The sequence below is a fragment of the Mercenaria mercenaria genome, chromosome 8 (assembly GCF_021730395.1).
Source record: "Mercenaria mercenaria strain notata chromosome 8, MADL_Memer_1, whole genome shotgun sequence".
Classification (NCBI taxonomy): domain Eukaryota; kingdom Metazoa; phylum Mollusca; class Bivalvia; order Venerida; family Veneridae; genus Mercenaria; species Mercenaria mercenaria.
In genome coordinates this window covers 28,926,583-28,939,072 of record NC_069368.1, presented here as the reverse complement: position 1 = coordinate 28,939,072, position 12,490 = coordinate 28,926,583, and the positions used below count along the sequence as shown (strand labels likewise).

Here is a 12,490-nt window from a genome sequence, read left to right as displayed (position 1 = left end):
CCAATTGGCTGCAGGTCTTCCATGTCTACATTACTCCTCCAGGCTCCAGGGACAATGTTGTGCTCCTCATCCCCGTCATCAAATAGATAGTTGTGATGTCTTGGATACCGGAACCTCACGAGTTTGCAGAGACAGACGCACGCCTTGACAATCTTGGCTACTGTGTCAGGGTCTTTTGGGAGAGTGGTGCGCAAACATCTTAATCTCTGGATCACAATAAGCATTCTCACAACCCTTCTGTTTTGGGAGAGGCGGTAGTTGAAAATCCACTCCTCCCCGGTGAGGCCCCGCTTGGCGAATGGTTGAGGAGATAGGTCTTCATCCCACACGCATCAGCACCATTGACCCAGTACGATATTGGCCTGTAATCTTGGGGGAAAGAGTGCTGCAGGAGGATGTCCATCAATCTCTCTTCAACACACTGCTTGAGTTCACCCACAGGAATTTGTAGTCGGCAACCGCAAAGGCCATCAAAATATAGAAAACTAATCCACTACCTGGAGGCCATTCAATGGCCACGTGCTTCCGATCCAAAGGGTATGTGGGAACCTTCACCTGGTTTTCAACGTCTCAGCAACTGCCGACCATTGTTCTTGTGTCATGACAGTCTGTACCACCTCTGCAATAAAATGGTCGATGATGGCTTGACAGACCTCTTGGATGATAATTGATAATTGACACGGTGTTGGGTGTTGCCTGTCACCCTGAATCCATACATCACTGACTTGTAGCTTTCACCGGAAGCCAGGTAGCACAGTGTAAACGACAGTCTGACAGCCGGCTCCAGTGCCAGCCTAAAATTGGTATGATTCTTCTTAATTCTGGGACTCAGTCTGTGCAGGAGTTCATCAAACATTTGTGGGTCGAACATCATAAAATTTCTTAAGTCCCCTGGCTTCTTCCATTTTAGTTCATGCATGAGTGCCTCATACTGGCCATGAAAAAAAAAATGCGTCTGCGAAGGAACTTCCTGGTCAACTCAGTCCTTGTTAAAGGCCGGGCCTCTTTCTGAAGTCGCCGTCGGATACGCATCATTTGGATTATCACACGCGCGTGCTTCATCTGGAGGACAAGGAACTCCAGGATGATCTCTTCAGGAGTCAGGGAAGTCGTCCATGTCTCAGCAGCGTCCGTCATCTCAAGAATATCTTTATTGAATGTAACTACTGCTGTAACAGAACGAGAATGAGGGTTGACCTTGGGGCACGCCTATATATAGTCACGTCGAAAGTTGACAACTTGATTCTTAACCGCAGTGCATCCGCATCTAATTCTTTCTGTCCTTAACAAATCACAAGAAACCGTAAAATCCGGAGCGAAACTAATTTTAAAAAACCTTGATGTAATCGTAAATAACTGTGCAAATCCGCAAGAAACCTTTATAAAGCTTTATTGCAATTGTAACAGAACCATTATTGACCTTATTCGAACCAAAAGAAAGCCGTAATAGCTAGTATTGTTTACCACAATGATTGTCTTCAGAACTGTTACGATCTTTTAACATCTGTTAGGATCTTTTCAGAACTGTTACGGATTTATTACATATTATCCGTGGAAAAATTTTGAGCATGTTCAAAACTTTGCACCCTTGCCTCCAGATGCCCTCGATTTCTGAACGGATACACCGGATGACTTACGGATGCGTTACAGATGCTATCCGGAGCTCATCCGCAAGCCCGTCCGGGACAGTGTGATTATAGCGTAAGATATAACTATATTATTTAAATCGTAATTCGTAGCTTGTCTGTAGACAACGAACCGGTATGACTTTTAACAGCTCGTACGAACAGAATCTTGAAAACAAGAACAACAATGATTACAAAACTCGTTAAGCGCGGCAAGTAATTGAGATTAAAACTATAACAAAGATTGTCTCTAATTTTGACAGGACCGCAAGTCATTGTATTCTGTGTGTATCACTTGCATATGAATAACAACGACACATAAGGATTTTGTAAGACCTTTACCTTATAATATACCTTTACAAATCTCAACGAACTACGCACCTGAACTGAGCTGTAATTTTATACGTAGGTATGTGACCTTGCTTTGTTGTAAATACCTAAATACTCAAATTACTTCCTTGTTAAACCAATCATATCTGACATTCATAACGCTTGAAACAGTTTTTGTATTCGGGTTTAAAGTCTTTTTTAACATTTATTTTTCAGTCATATAAACAACGATGTCTATTTGTATCAGTGAGCACAGTTTCCAACTTTACAGTGCTACCTCACTGGAATATCAAGCCGTAGACACGTTACATGATACCGCACCCAGTTTTTTGAGTCGGTTTAATGCTAAACTATTGTTCAAACATAATACTTGTACTCTTTATTTTCTCCTTTTTCCAGGGCTCGTTCAGAACTGTGCGCATGCTTGGTGTTATATGTCATGACAATTGTTTCTATTTTGAAACAAGCCTGTGATGGATAATTCCGTATGTTTTATGAAATATTTTAATTTCGTCCTTGTTGTATTACCGTATTTCAAAAATATTTAACTATGTAACGTAAGATCGGCATCTGCAATAAGTATATCTTCATTGTAAAATTATATTAGTATTTTTCGTATTATTAAGAAATCATAGCAGTTCTATATTGCCAAATATTACATCATGTTGCTATTAAAACTGAAACTCATTTCGTGGCTAATTTTACATACATTTGTATACATGTATGTAATAGATACAACCGATTCTTAGGCCAATATTTACAACAAAGTTAAAGTACCTGTATCCACAATGAAAATAAGACTGATAAAAACAAATGGACTTTCTGTCATTTCAACTTCCTATTTGAAAGCTTTCGTGACACCGTACCATTTAGCATTGTCTGTAAAGGTTGAGTACGATTATGTAAAGACACTTGAATAAATTTATATATTAGGTAATTTATTTTCATACTTTATGAATTGTTAGATCTTATATCTTTAAGGAAATCCGGCCAGAATTGTTATTATTCAAAAATATTTATGATACAAATCAACAAAAAATTGTTAACAAATATATTTCTCATTTTTGTATTATGCGCGTATGCAACAAAAGACCACATGCTCCTTTAAACCTTTAAAAGTTTGATGCAACGACGTCAGATATTGCATTTCGCATTAAACACGATGATATCCCCTACTCAAATATGTCATTGCGGCCTATTGTAAAACTGCTTTTGATTGTAGACCAATATATAGTATATAATAATTGAATTATTTGCCAGTCAATTATTTAATAAAAACTATTTGCCCTCACTTAATAATAAGCAACTCTAGTCTAAGGAAGGATTTTATATTTAAGTATTTTTCCTCGGTCAAATGGTAAGACTTTCATCATAAATAAATGTTCAATGTTTGCTTTTCAAGTTTTGATAAATGTGTTGAATATATACCGATTAAATAACAAAAACTTATACAAGAATTCGTGCAATAGTGTAAGCAATTGCTGCAAAATTTAAAAATAAAGAAGACCATGTTTCATTTTACCGAAATCCTTATGCTTTTTACTTATGCATTTTTAAAATATAATGACGGAAACTTGCATCGTAATTATTTCAATATCGACATTCCCTCTGCTTTCAAAGACAATATTGGTGCCAGATGAGGAGGTAAAACAACGGACATAGCGGGATTTAAACTTGCAAACCACCGTTGACCTAGTCCGCAAAAACACTTCTCATAGCCGTTAGTTATTCCTTAAACTGGCAATTATTAAACCGTGTATTCCACTTGTTAATTGTATTATTACAGACTACTTGCGTTTTTTTCAGTAATTACTTATTTCAAACTAAACACTTGCATCGAATATACAAACAGTTTAAACATACGATGGCTTTAGCATTATAAAGTCAAAACTTATTTTTCAAAATAAGATATTTTTTGATAGTCATATTCTTTTCACCATTTCAAGAAGACATTATCTAGCAGTGTCTCTAGAGATGGGCAAACACGTGTGACTTAATACCAATGTTATCAGTGTAAAATTTATGGAGAAATTCGTAGTTTAATAAGTATAATATTTCTATATTTCAAAATTTTGAATCGCACAATTCGTACCATCTCTACTTATTATATTTCATTTATGTTATGTGGTAATGAAATTTGTTCTAGATATATGTCACTGCACATTCAATTATTGTAAATTTGGAGAGGGATATATTTAGAAAAGAAATTCTGCATTTTCGAAAACTCAGTTGTTGAATCATTTACTGAATAGAAAATTATTCTTCCTCTAACGGTTTTGATACGAAGTATCATATTATTTGTTATTGGGTTTGTTGCTGACACTCTACGGAAATATTTTGTAGGTCAGATAAACACTACCAGGTGGTAAGTGTCGGTCGCACAATTTCGAAAGATGTCAGAAACAAAATTTGATATGGGGATTTTATCTATAAGCCCTCCTTTTTAATAAAGTTATTTGTTGACAGTTACTACATACCTTATAATAGAACTTTTGACACCTTCTTGTGCCCTGAGGAAAACTAGCACATGCAGGAATATTAGTTTTTGCCATTCATTTACTTGTGGTGAAATAGAAAACATGGTAGGGGTGGTATTTTAAAGTTCCTTCCTTTTTATAACTTACTCCTACAAGAAGGCAGTCCGCATATTTACGTCCACTATTGGTCAACATTCAATCGAACACATTTCAGTACAATAGAAATTAATCGGTTAAAAATGTTTTGACTATAATTATACTTTCATGTGTTTTTGTGCCATTTGACTTGACTTCATACACTTCGGACATTTCAAATCAGTATGCTGATATAGTATGCTGATACGACAGGGTATGTATGTTAAGCCTGCTATATAAAAGTCTCTATTTTTTAGAATTTAGTATAATTATAGGATTATTTCTTTTCCCAGTCCCAGATATATTCTGTTATGATGTAGCACGACTGGAAATCTATTTATGATAAACTTTCTTATAATACACGACAGTTTACCAAAATAGTTGTACATTATGAGAAGTGAGTAAAATAATTTCGTTCAGAAAAGCTTAAAAAACAATGAGGACAGGACTTTTAACGATTCTATAATAGTGTAAGTAGCAACATTTCGCTCGAACAACAAAAGCGCGAGTCGAGTTTCGATTATTTACAATCGGTTTGCACATTTCAGCAGTGCAACTTTTTTACACTTCGTGAAATTCGTAATTAAGGGAAGGTTAAAATACCAATTATTAGGTAACACTGTTATTTACAACTTTAAAATCAGTTACCGTCTTAATTTATTTATTGAAACGTATACGAAAGGTTAAAATTTATTAAATTAAAAACACATCCACGATTTTCTTCTTTTGATAAATGTATTTCCGTATTCTAAACATGTTTACCTACATTTCTATGTTGGCTTGATCTACCTAGGGCCAGAACAAATCTTAACGGGCTCCGCGAGTTCGAGCGAATGAAGTTGAATTACAAATAACACCCTTAAGATAATTTGATTTAACGCGCAATTATTTCATACATGGGGTAGACACGATTTAAAAGATACATGGTAAATTACTTTGAGGCTAATATGCCCAGTTTATTGTATAACATTTCTAAAAGATACATTTTTAAAAAATGGTACCTACCCTTAGTTTCTCTTTATTCGCCTATATATCCAAGGCTCATTTCCGCCACGTTAACTTGTAGATTGAATGCGCTTGTATGAATGAAGTGTTTGGTGTGATTCGTCCTGCTTATATGTAAATGTCCATGACGTTATTGTTTACTGCGCATGTGTAAATATTCTTTCACTGCGCATTCGTGGGTGGGCATGATGTTACTGTCCGCACTTGACAGACTTTATAAATATATTTAGACATATTTTGACGGAGGGGAAATTAATACGCCTGCATCGTAAATTTTAGAAGATAGATGAAACAGGTACAGAAAAATTATTGTAGTTTATTCATGTTGTCTATTAAGATAACAATAATTATCGGCGCACATTTTGAAAAAGAGGGCACTTATCAACAGAACTCTGTAGTATGAAGTATACATTTACTGGATCATTGCTATTCTTGCTGAATCTTTTTCCTTTTCATAATTTTTGGACCGTACTTAATTTTGAGGTTATAGATGCCGGTGGGAATATCCGGCTCTAGAGTACTTTTTGGCAAAGCCTCGTTACCGTCAGAACAGTTACCCCCGAAACGGATATTCTCATATGCATCTTTAGCTACAATCTTACATGGCAACATAACGTGATAAAAGAAGACACTGCAATTTGTTTGATACGTATTTTGTCTAATGTTTGCGAAAATCGTGACAAAATATCTACTTCTGCATCGTATAATTGTTTTTTTTTTTGTAAACCGCGTCTGTGAAAACAGGTACTAGGTTTCAAAAACCTTGAAAAGTAATATCTTTTTCAACGATATAGTGATTATAAGCACATCTTAGACAGGAGACTATTTTGTTTATTCGTCTATGAGAAGAAGTGAAATTTAGAACTTAATATATCTTCTTCATGTATTAACATAAATATCCCTGAGTTAGCGTTCTGGTATTTGTATGGAAGACAAGGCTTCACTTTTATTTTCAGTGAAGCTGCAAGTGGATATTTTAGAATGCCCCAGATTTTTTAGCGGACAAATCATATCATAACATTCCTCTCATGAGATTGAACAGAGGAAACAGGTTGTTCTTATTGTAGTGATTGAAATAGGCTCATTTCTCTCCATTGGTGCACATCGTAGAACCTGTTGCCATCCAAAAATAGTATAACTCTACCTACGGTTTGTTTTAGATAATCATTTATCATATGCCTATAATGAATTTTGTCAAAATCAGGCTTGTATTTTACCAGTAAATACGAAACAACAAGCAGAAGAAAAATAGTATTATACCTTTTGTATTGCATGTTGCCGGACTATTTTCATTGAATATGCATGACTTGGCAGAGTTCTATAAACAGCTCGCACAAAAACTGTACCAACTTCTATTTTAACATTGATTAACTCTTAACCATTGAAGATTTCGTTCGATAACATATTGAAAAATATAAAGGTTGGGTATACGATAAAACGGTTATTATAACAGCAACTACTAATTAAAATATGGCTTATAATATACCATTTAACCAAACAGATTCTACCTTTTGCGAAAAAGAATTTCACTCTTACTTTTAGCTGGCATTTGCCTAAAGTTGACGTAAGATTTACAATAGGGTAGGGGTAGGTAATTTAAAATATCTATTAAAGTAGATCAGGTTTAAACTTGAGATTTTCCTGACTGATACATATTATGATAATTTATAACTGAAATAAAAGTTTTCAAGATAGCACTTTATATTATCTAGAACATGTAAATTAAAACAAAAAGAACAAAAAGTATCAAAATGCACCATGTTTAACAGTTTTTTCTAAAGTAATCTCTTAGATTATGGTGATCCCAACTCTTTTTTTTATTCCAATATGAAGCATTTTTGTATGTCATTAAAGCTGCAAAATATTTTGAAAAATCTTAACGTCAGATATTTTGTAGATCTAAATTCGTTTCTCCATTGAAAATAAAGTGGGTGGGGTAATTATGTCAACATGTAAAAATGAAAGAGATTTGTTAGTGACATATATATCACTGACATCACTTTGTATTCATATTAACCTGTAAGACCTGAAAGCCCTATAACATTAAATGGGATATTATATGTTTTATAAAGTACCGCATTTTTTTCAATTTTACATAATTTCAGAAACGCTAAAACAGTGGGTGAAGAAAATGCCCTATAAAATTAAAACGATATCGGTGACCTGTGTTTTTTTTTTTTTTTTTTTTTTTTTTTTCGTGTAAAAATCTTCCATATATATATCATTATCACTTACATAATAAATGTTTTAGCTCGTTTGATTTTTGAAAAGAATTTACGCGGAATTGTCATAACTTGATCGACGGCATCGGCGTTGATTAAGATTTTTGATTAGGTCAACTTGCATTAAGAAACCACCTTTCACTTGTTTCTGTTGTTTATGAATAAAGATGTTATAAAGAGAACGGTTATATTAGAGAACTGATATGATTGGTTTCATGCATTTTAAGAAGAAACCTTTTCAATGCTTCCACTGTTAACAGTTTAAAATGCTTTTACAGTAGTATAAGCCCACATGTAAAATTCGTAAAATATAGACGATTTATTAAGATAACGAAATATCAACGAAATTGCTTTGAAATATTTGTTTTACATAGTCAACCGCTTTGAAACAACATTTTATTTTTTTCGTTTCAGCTGTTGGGTGCTTAACTTAGGAACCAAAAATACCGTAAGGCTACGTGATTGTCACGCACGAGCATAATAAATGATATAAGCATACTGAATTTCCACTGTTGTTTTTGGTATAGAGCTACCAGGGGCCAACGCGGGATCCTTCTACTTGAAGCTAAAGATCCATCGCAGGCCTATACAGTCAGTAAAACATTAATCATGCTTCTCAAATGTCTGAGTCCTTTCGCTGTTTCCTGGGTTTTGGCTCATTCACTTTACAAACTTTTAAATGTTCAACACCGTCTGCTCAATTTTTCAAACAGCCTTTCGATAAGAAATACCAACCTGACAAATTACAACTGGTTCTCTTAATTTTTCCAGTGACCAGTGTGAATTCATGTGACAATTCGTACCATTGACCCATTAACTTGCGTGAGACTGAAAGGCCTGTGGCTGTACATCACCTAAAAATGATGGAAGCTAGTCATAATATCTCAGATTAAAATAGTCATTACTCAAACAGTTTAAATTATCACATATATGTGCAAAATATGTTTCAAAACAATCTGACTGCTAAGTAAGTGCGCCTTTCAGCAACTTTTCCATGAACATTTATATCACAATCGCCTTTCCCCAAACACTGTAAGTGTCAAAATATTATATAAAATCTTAAAATCAAGTCTTACAATCATATGTAAATTGTGACATAACATGCAGTTTAACTAATAAAAGTATCAATCACAAAGCAGTCTGTTCATACTCCTTGTCTAATTGACAACTAGGTCTAAAGAAATGTGTACTGTTATGAAGTAAAAGTGACTATAATCTGACAAGAAATACAGCATAGTGTACCAACTGTTATAAACAAAATCATGTCTAATTTGATGGTTACTGTTTAGAAAAGTAATTTCACTTCCACACTTGCTTAAGAAAGCAGTCATTATGGCGAAACTGGCTGAAATAAAGTTATTTTACTAAATTGTTGTCTGGCTTGTTTTTGTTTGCTGTTGCAATTTAACGAAATCTTTTAGCGTTATGTATATATGAGCTTGAAAATTAATTGTTACAGTATTAAAAATCGAAAATAGATAAAAATAAACGACATTGAATGTACACTGTTGGCCAAATTACGATCAGATACCTAAAACCTTGATGTAAAATTCGCAGTAGTACTTTAAACAATTTACCTCCTTCCATAACAATGAACGACCTTGGATGCATATTTGTGGTTTATTTGTGTTCTAATACCTAGAAACACGCTCCCTAGAAGTAGATTTTCCTCAATTGTCAAAAGAAGAGCGCCCTTGAGTATATCCTTTTACCAACTTAAAGCTATAAATAAACTGTTTATTTGCACGCTCTAGTATCTAACCGTACGTTGTTCTTATTGTTCTAAACGATATAACATGCAACTGTGAGATAAAAATCGGTGACAGTGTTCTGTTCTGATTCAGCAAGTATGTCTAGTAGGTAGGATAAAGGATAACATTAGCCAAACAACGATTTCTCAAGCGGAAGTCTATTACAAAGGTATTGAATGACCCAAAAGGATCAGAAAATATATGAACACTAATTCCAAGTAAGGGGAGACTTTTTATAATCGCCACAAGGCACTACAAATTGCTGTTGTGATAGTTAATAAAATATGTAAGAAGATCCCTTGGAAACTTAGAATGCAACTAAGCAGAGTAATAGCAGACTCGGTTTGATTGAGTCTATGATATAAAGTGTACTGTTAAGCTGAAGGGGGTACAGCATTAGTATTTAAAGTTTACTTGGTCTTATTGTGATTTACTCTTTGATCCACCAATTATGTAATACGATTTGTGTTAATTTTGACTTAATTTTGGAAAACCCAGAAAGAAGCTATACAATGGATATCATTTCCTAACCACTCCATCAGCAAATAAAACCAAACTTTAAAAACTTTCGTGTGTCCTAAATTGATTAGAATTACAATGGAAAATATGCTATCATAATTTGTTTGCAGCAAGTCATGACGTTTTTACAACTAAAAGGTTCATGTTACAGACCTTAAGGTTATGAAGTTATTGCTGTATTGTGAAAAGTATTGTCTTATATTCAAAGAGAAGTCATGCAAAACTTTTCTTACGGAAAAGGTTGATCATACGGTGGTATGTTTCGGACATGCAATTATTTTTTTTAGGATTAAATTATCTTAAGCGATCAACATCTTATCTCGTGCGCACGACATCTTATCTTGAGCGATCATTCTTATCTTGAGCGATCAACATATTATCTTGAGCGATCAACATCTTATCTCGAGCGTTCAACATCTTATTTCGTGCGCACGACATCTTATCTTGAGCGATCAACATCTTATCTCAAGCGATCAACATATTATCTCGAGCGATCAACATATTATCTTGAGCGATCAACATCTTATCTCGTGCGATCAACATCTTATCTTGAGCGATCAACATCTTATCTCGAGCGAACAACATATTATCTTGAGCGATCAACATCTTATCTCGGGCGATCAACATATTATCTTGAGCGATCAACATATTATCTTGAGCGATCAACATCTTATCTCGAGCGATCAACGTATTATCTTGAGCGATCAACATATTATCTTGAGCGATCAACATCTTATCTCGAGCGATCAACATCTTATTTCGTGCGATCAACATCTTATCTCGTGCGCACGACATCTTATCTCGAGCAGTCAACATATCATCTTGAGCTATCAACATATTATCTTGAGCAATCAACATATTAACTGGAGCGATCAATATCTTATCTCGAGCGATCAACATATTATCTGGAGCGATCAACATATTATCTTGAGCGATCAACATCTTATCTCGAGCGATCAACGTATTATCTTGAGCGATCAACATCTTATCTCGAGCGATCAACATCTTATTTCGTGCGCACGACATCTTATCTTGGGCGATCAACATATTATCTTGAGCGATCAACATATTATCTTGAGCGATCAACATATTATCTCGAGCGATCAACATTTTTTCTCGGTCATCTTATTAATATATATTAAGGACCTTTGTGTGAATTCAGATCGTTAGTAAAAACATACGGCTGCCACCGTTTTAGTTCTTGTTTCGATTATATTTATAACCGTTTCACATGTTTGCAGGGTTAGAAATTTAAATACGCAAACGGATAAAAAAGGCAGCAAAAAATCAGGGATGATGCAAAGAATAAATTTAAGTCCTTGACAAAAAAAATTAGTATGTAGGCTTCGCCAATATATTAAAGAATTTCCTTGTTTTCCCTTAATTCATGCATGCAGCTTTTCTGCGCGAATTTATCAGTCGAAATGAAATTTGTTGTTGCTATTCTAACATGCAGTATGCATCATTGGTTATGTTCATTTGATTTTGAAGATAGGATGACCAATTATATGCATTGCTCTCCCAAATGATGTGATATACTTGTAAATGTACTTGTGGGAAGTTCAAATAACAGCGGAATAGGCGGGACCCTAATTAACAACTTGTCCGTATGTTTTACAGATGACTTAAATGCACACAACTAGGGCCTTAATATATATAAATAAGATGTCGTGCGCTCGAGATAAGATGTTGATCGCACAAGATAAGATGTTGATCGCTCAAGATAATATGTTGATCGCTAGAGATTAGATGTTGATCGCTCACGATAATATGTTGATCGCTCAAGATAATATGTTGATCGCTCGAGATAAGATGTTGATCGCTCAAGATAAATGTTGATCGCTCAAGATAATATGTTGATCGCTCGAGATAAGATGTTGATCGCTCAAGATAAGATGTCGTGCGCACGAAATAAGATGTTGATCGCTCAAGATAAGATGTTGATCGCTCAAGATAATATGTTAATCGCTCGAGATAAGATGATGATCGCTCGAGATAAGATGTTGATCACTCAAGATAATATGTTGATCGCTCAAGATAATATGTTGATCGCTCGAGATAAGATGTCGTGCGCATGAGATAAGATGTTGATCGCTCAAGATAATATGCTGATCGCTCAAGATAAGATGTTGATCGCTCGAGATAAGATGTTGATCGCTCAACATAATAATTATGTTGATCGCTCGAGATAAGATGTTGATCGCTCAAGATAAGATGTTGTGCGCCCGAGATAAGATGTTGATCGCTCGAGATAAGATGTCGTGCGCACGAGATAAGATGTTGATCGCTCGAGATAAGATGTCGTGCGCACGAGATAAGATGTTGATCGCTCAAGATAAGATGTCGTGCGAACGAGATAATTTAATCTTAAAAAAAATAACATATGTCCGAAACATACCACCGTAATCAAACTGCAAAAACAAAGT

General features: G+C 34.7%; 1 protein-coding gene across 1 annotated transcript in view; it reads right to left on the bottom strand.

The window, feature by feature from the left end:
• Positions 1–5,727, bottom strand: part of LOC123566670 (uncharacterized) — a 52,568-nt gene extending 46,841 nt beyond the window's left edge. The window contains exon 1 of the mRNA XM_053549094.1: positions 5,573–5,727. The gene's annotated coding sequence lies outside the window, so the exon portion shown is untranslated. The remainder of the gene's footprint in view (positions 1–5,572) is intronic.
• Positions 5,728–12,490: the final 6,763 nt, after the last annotated feature.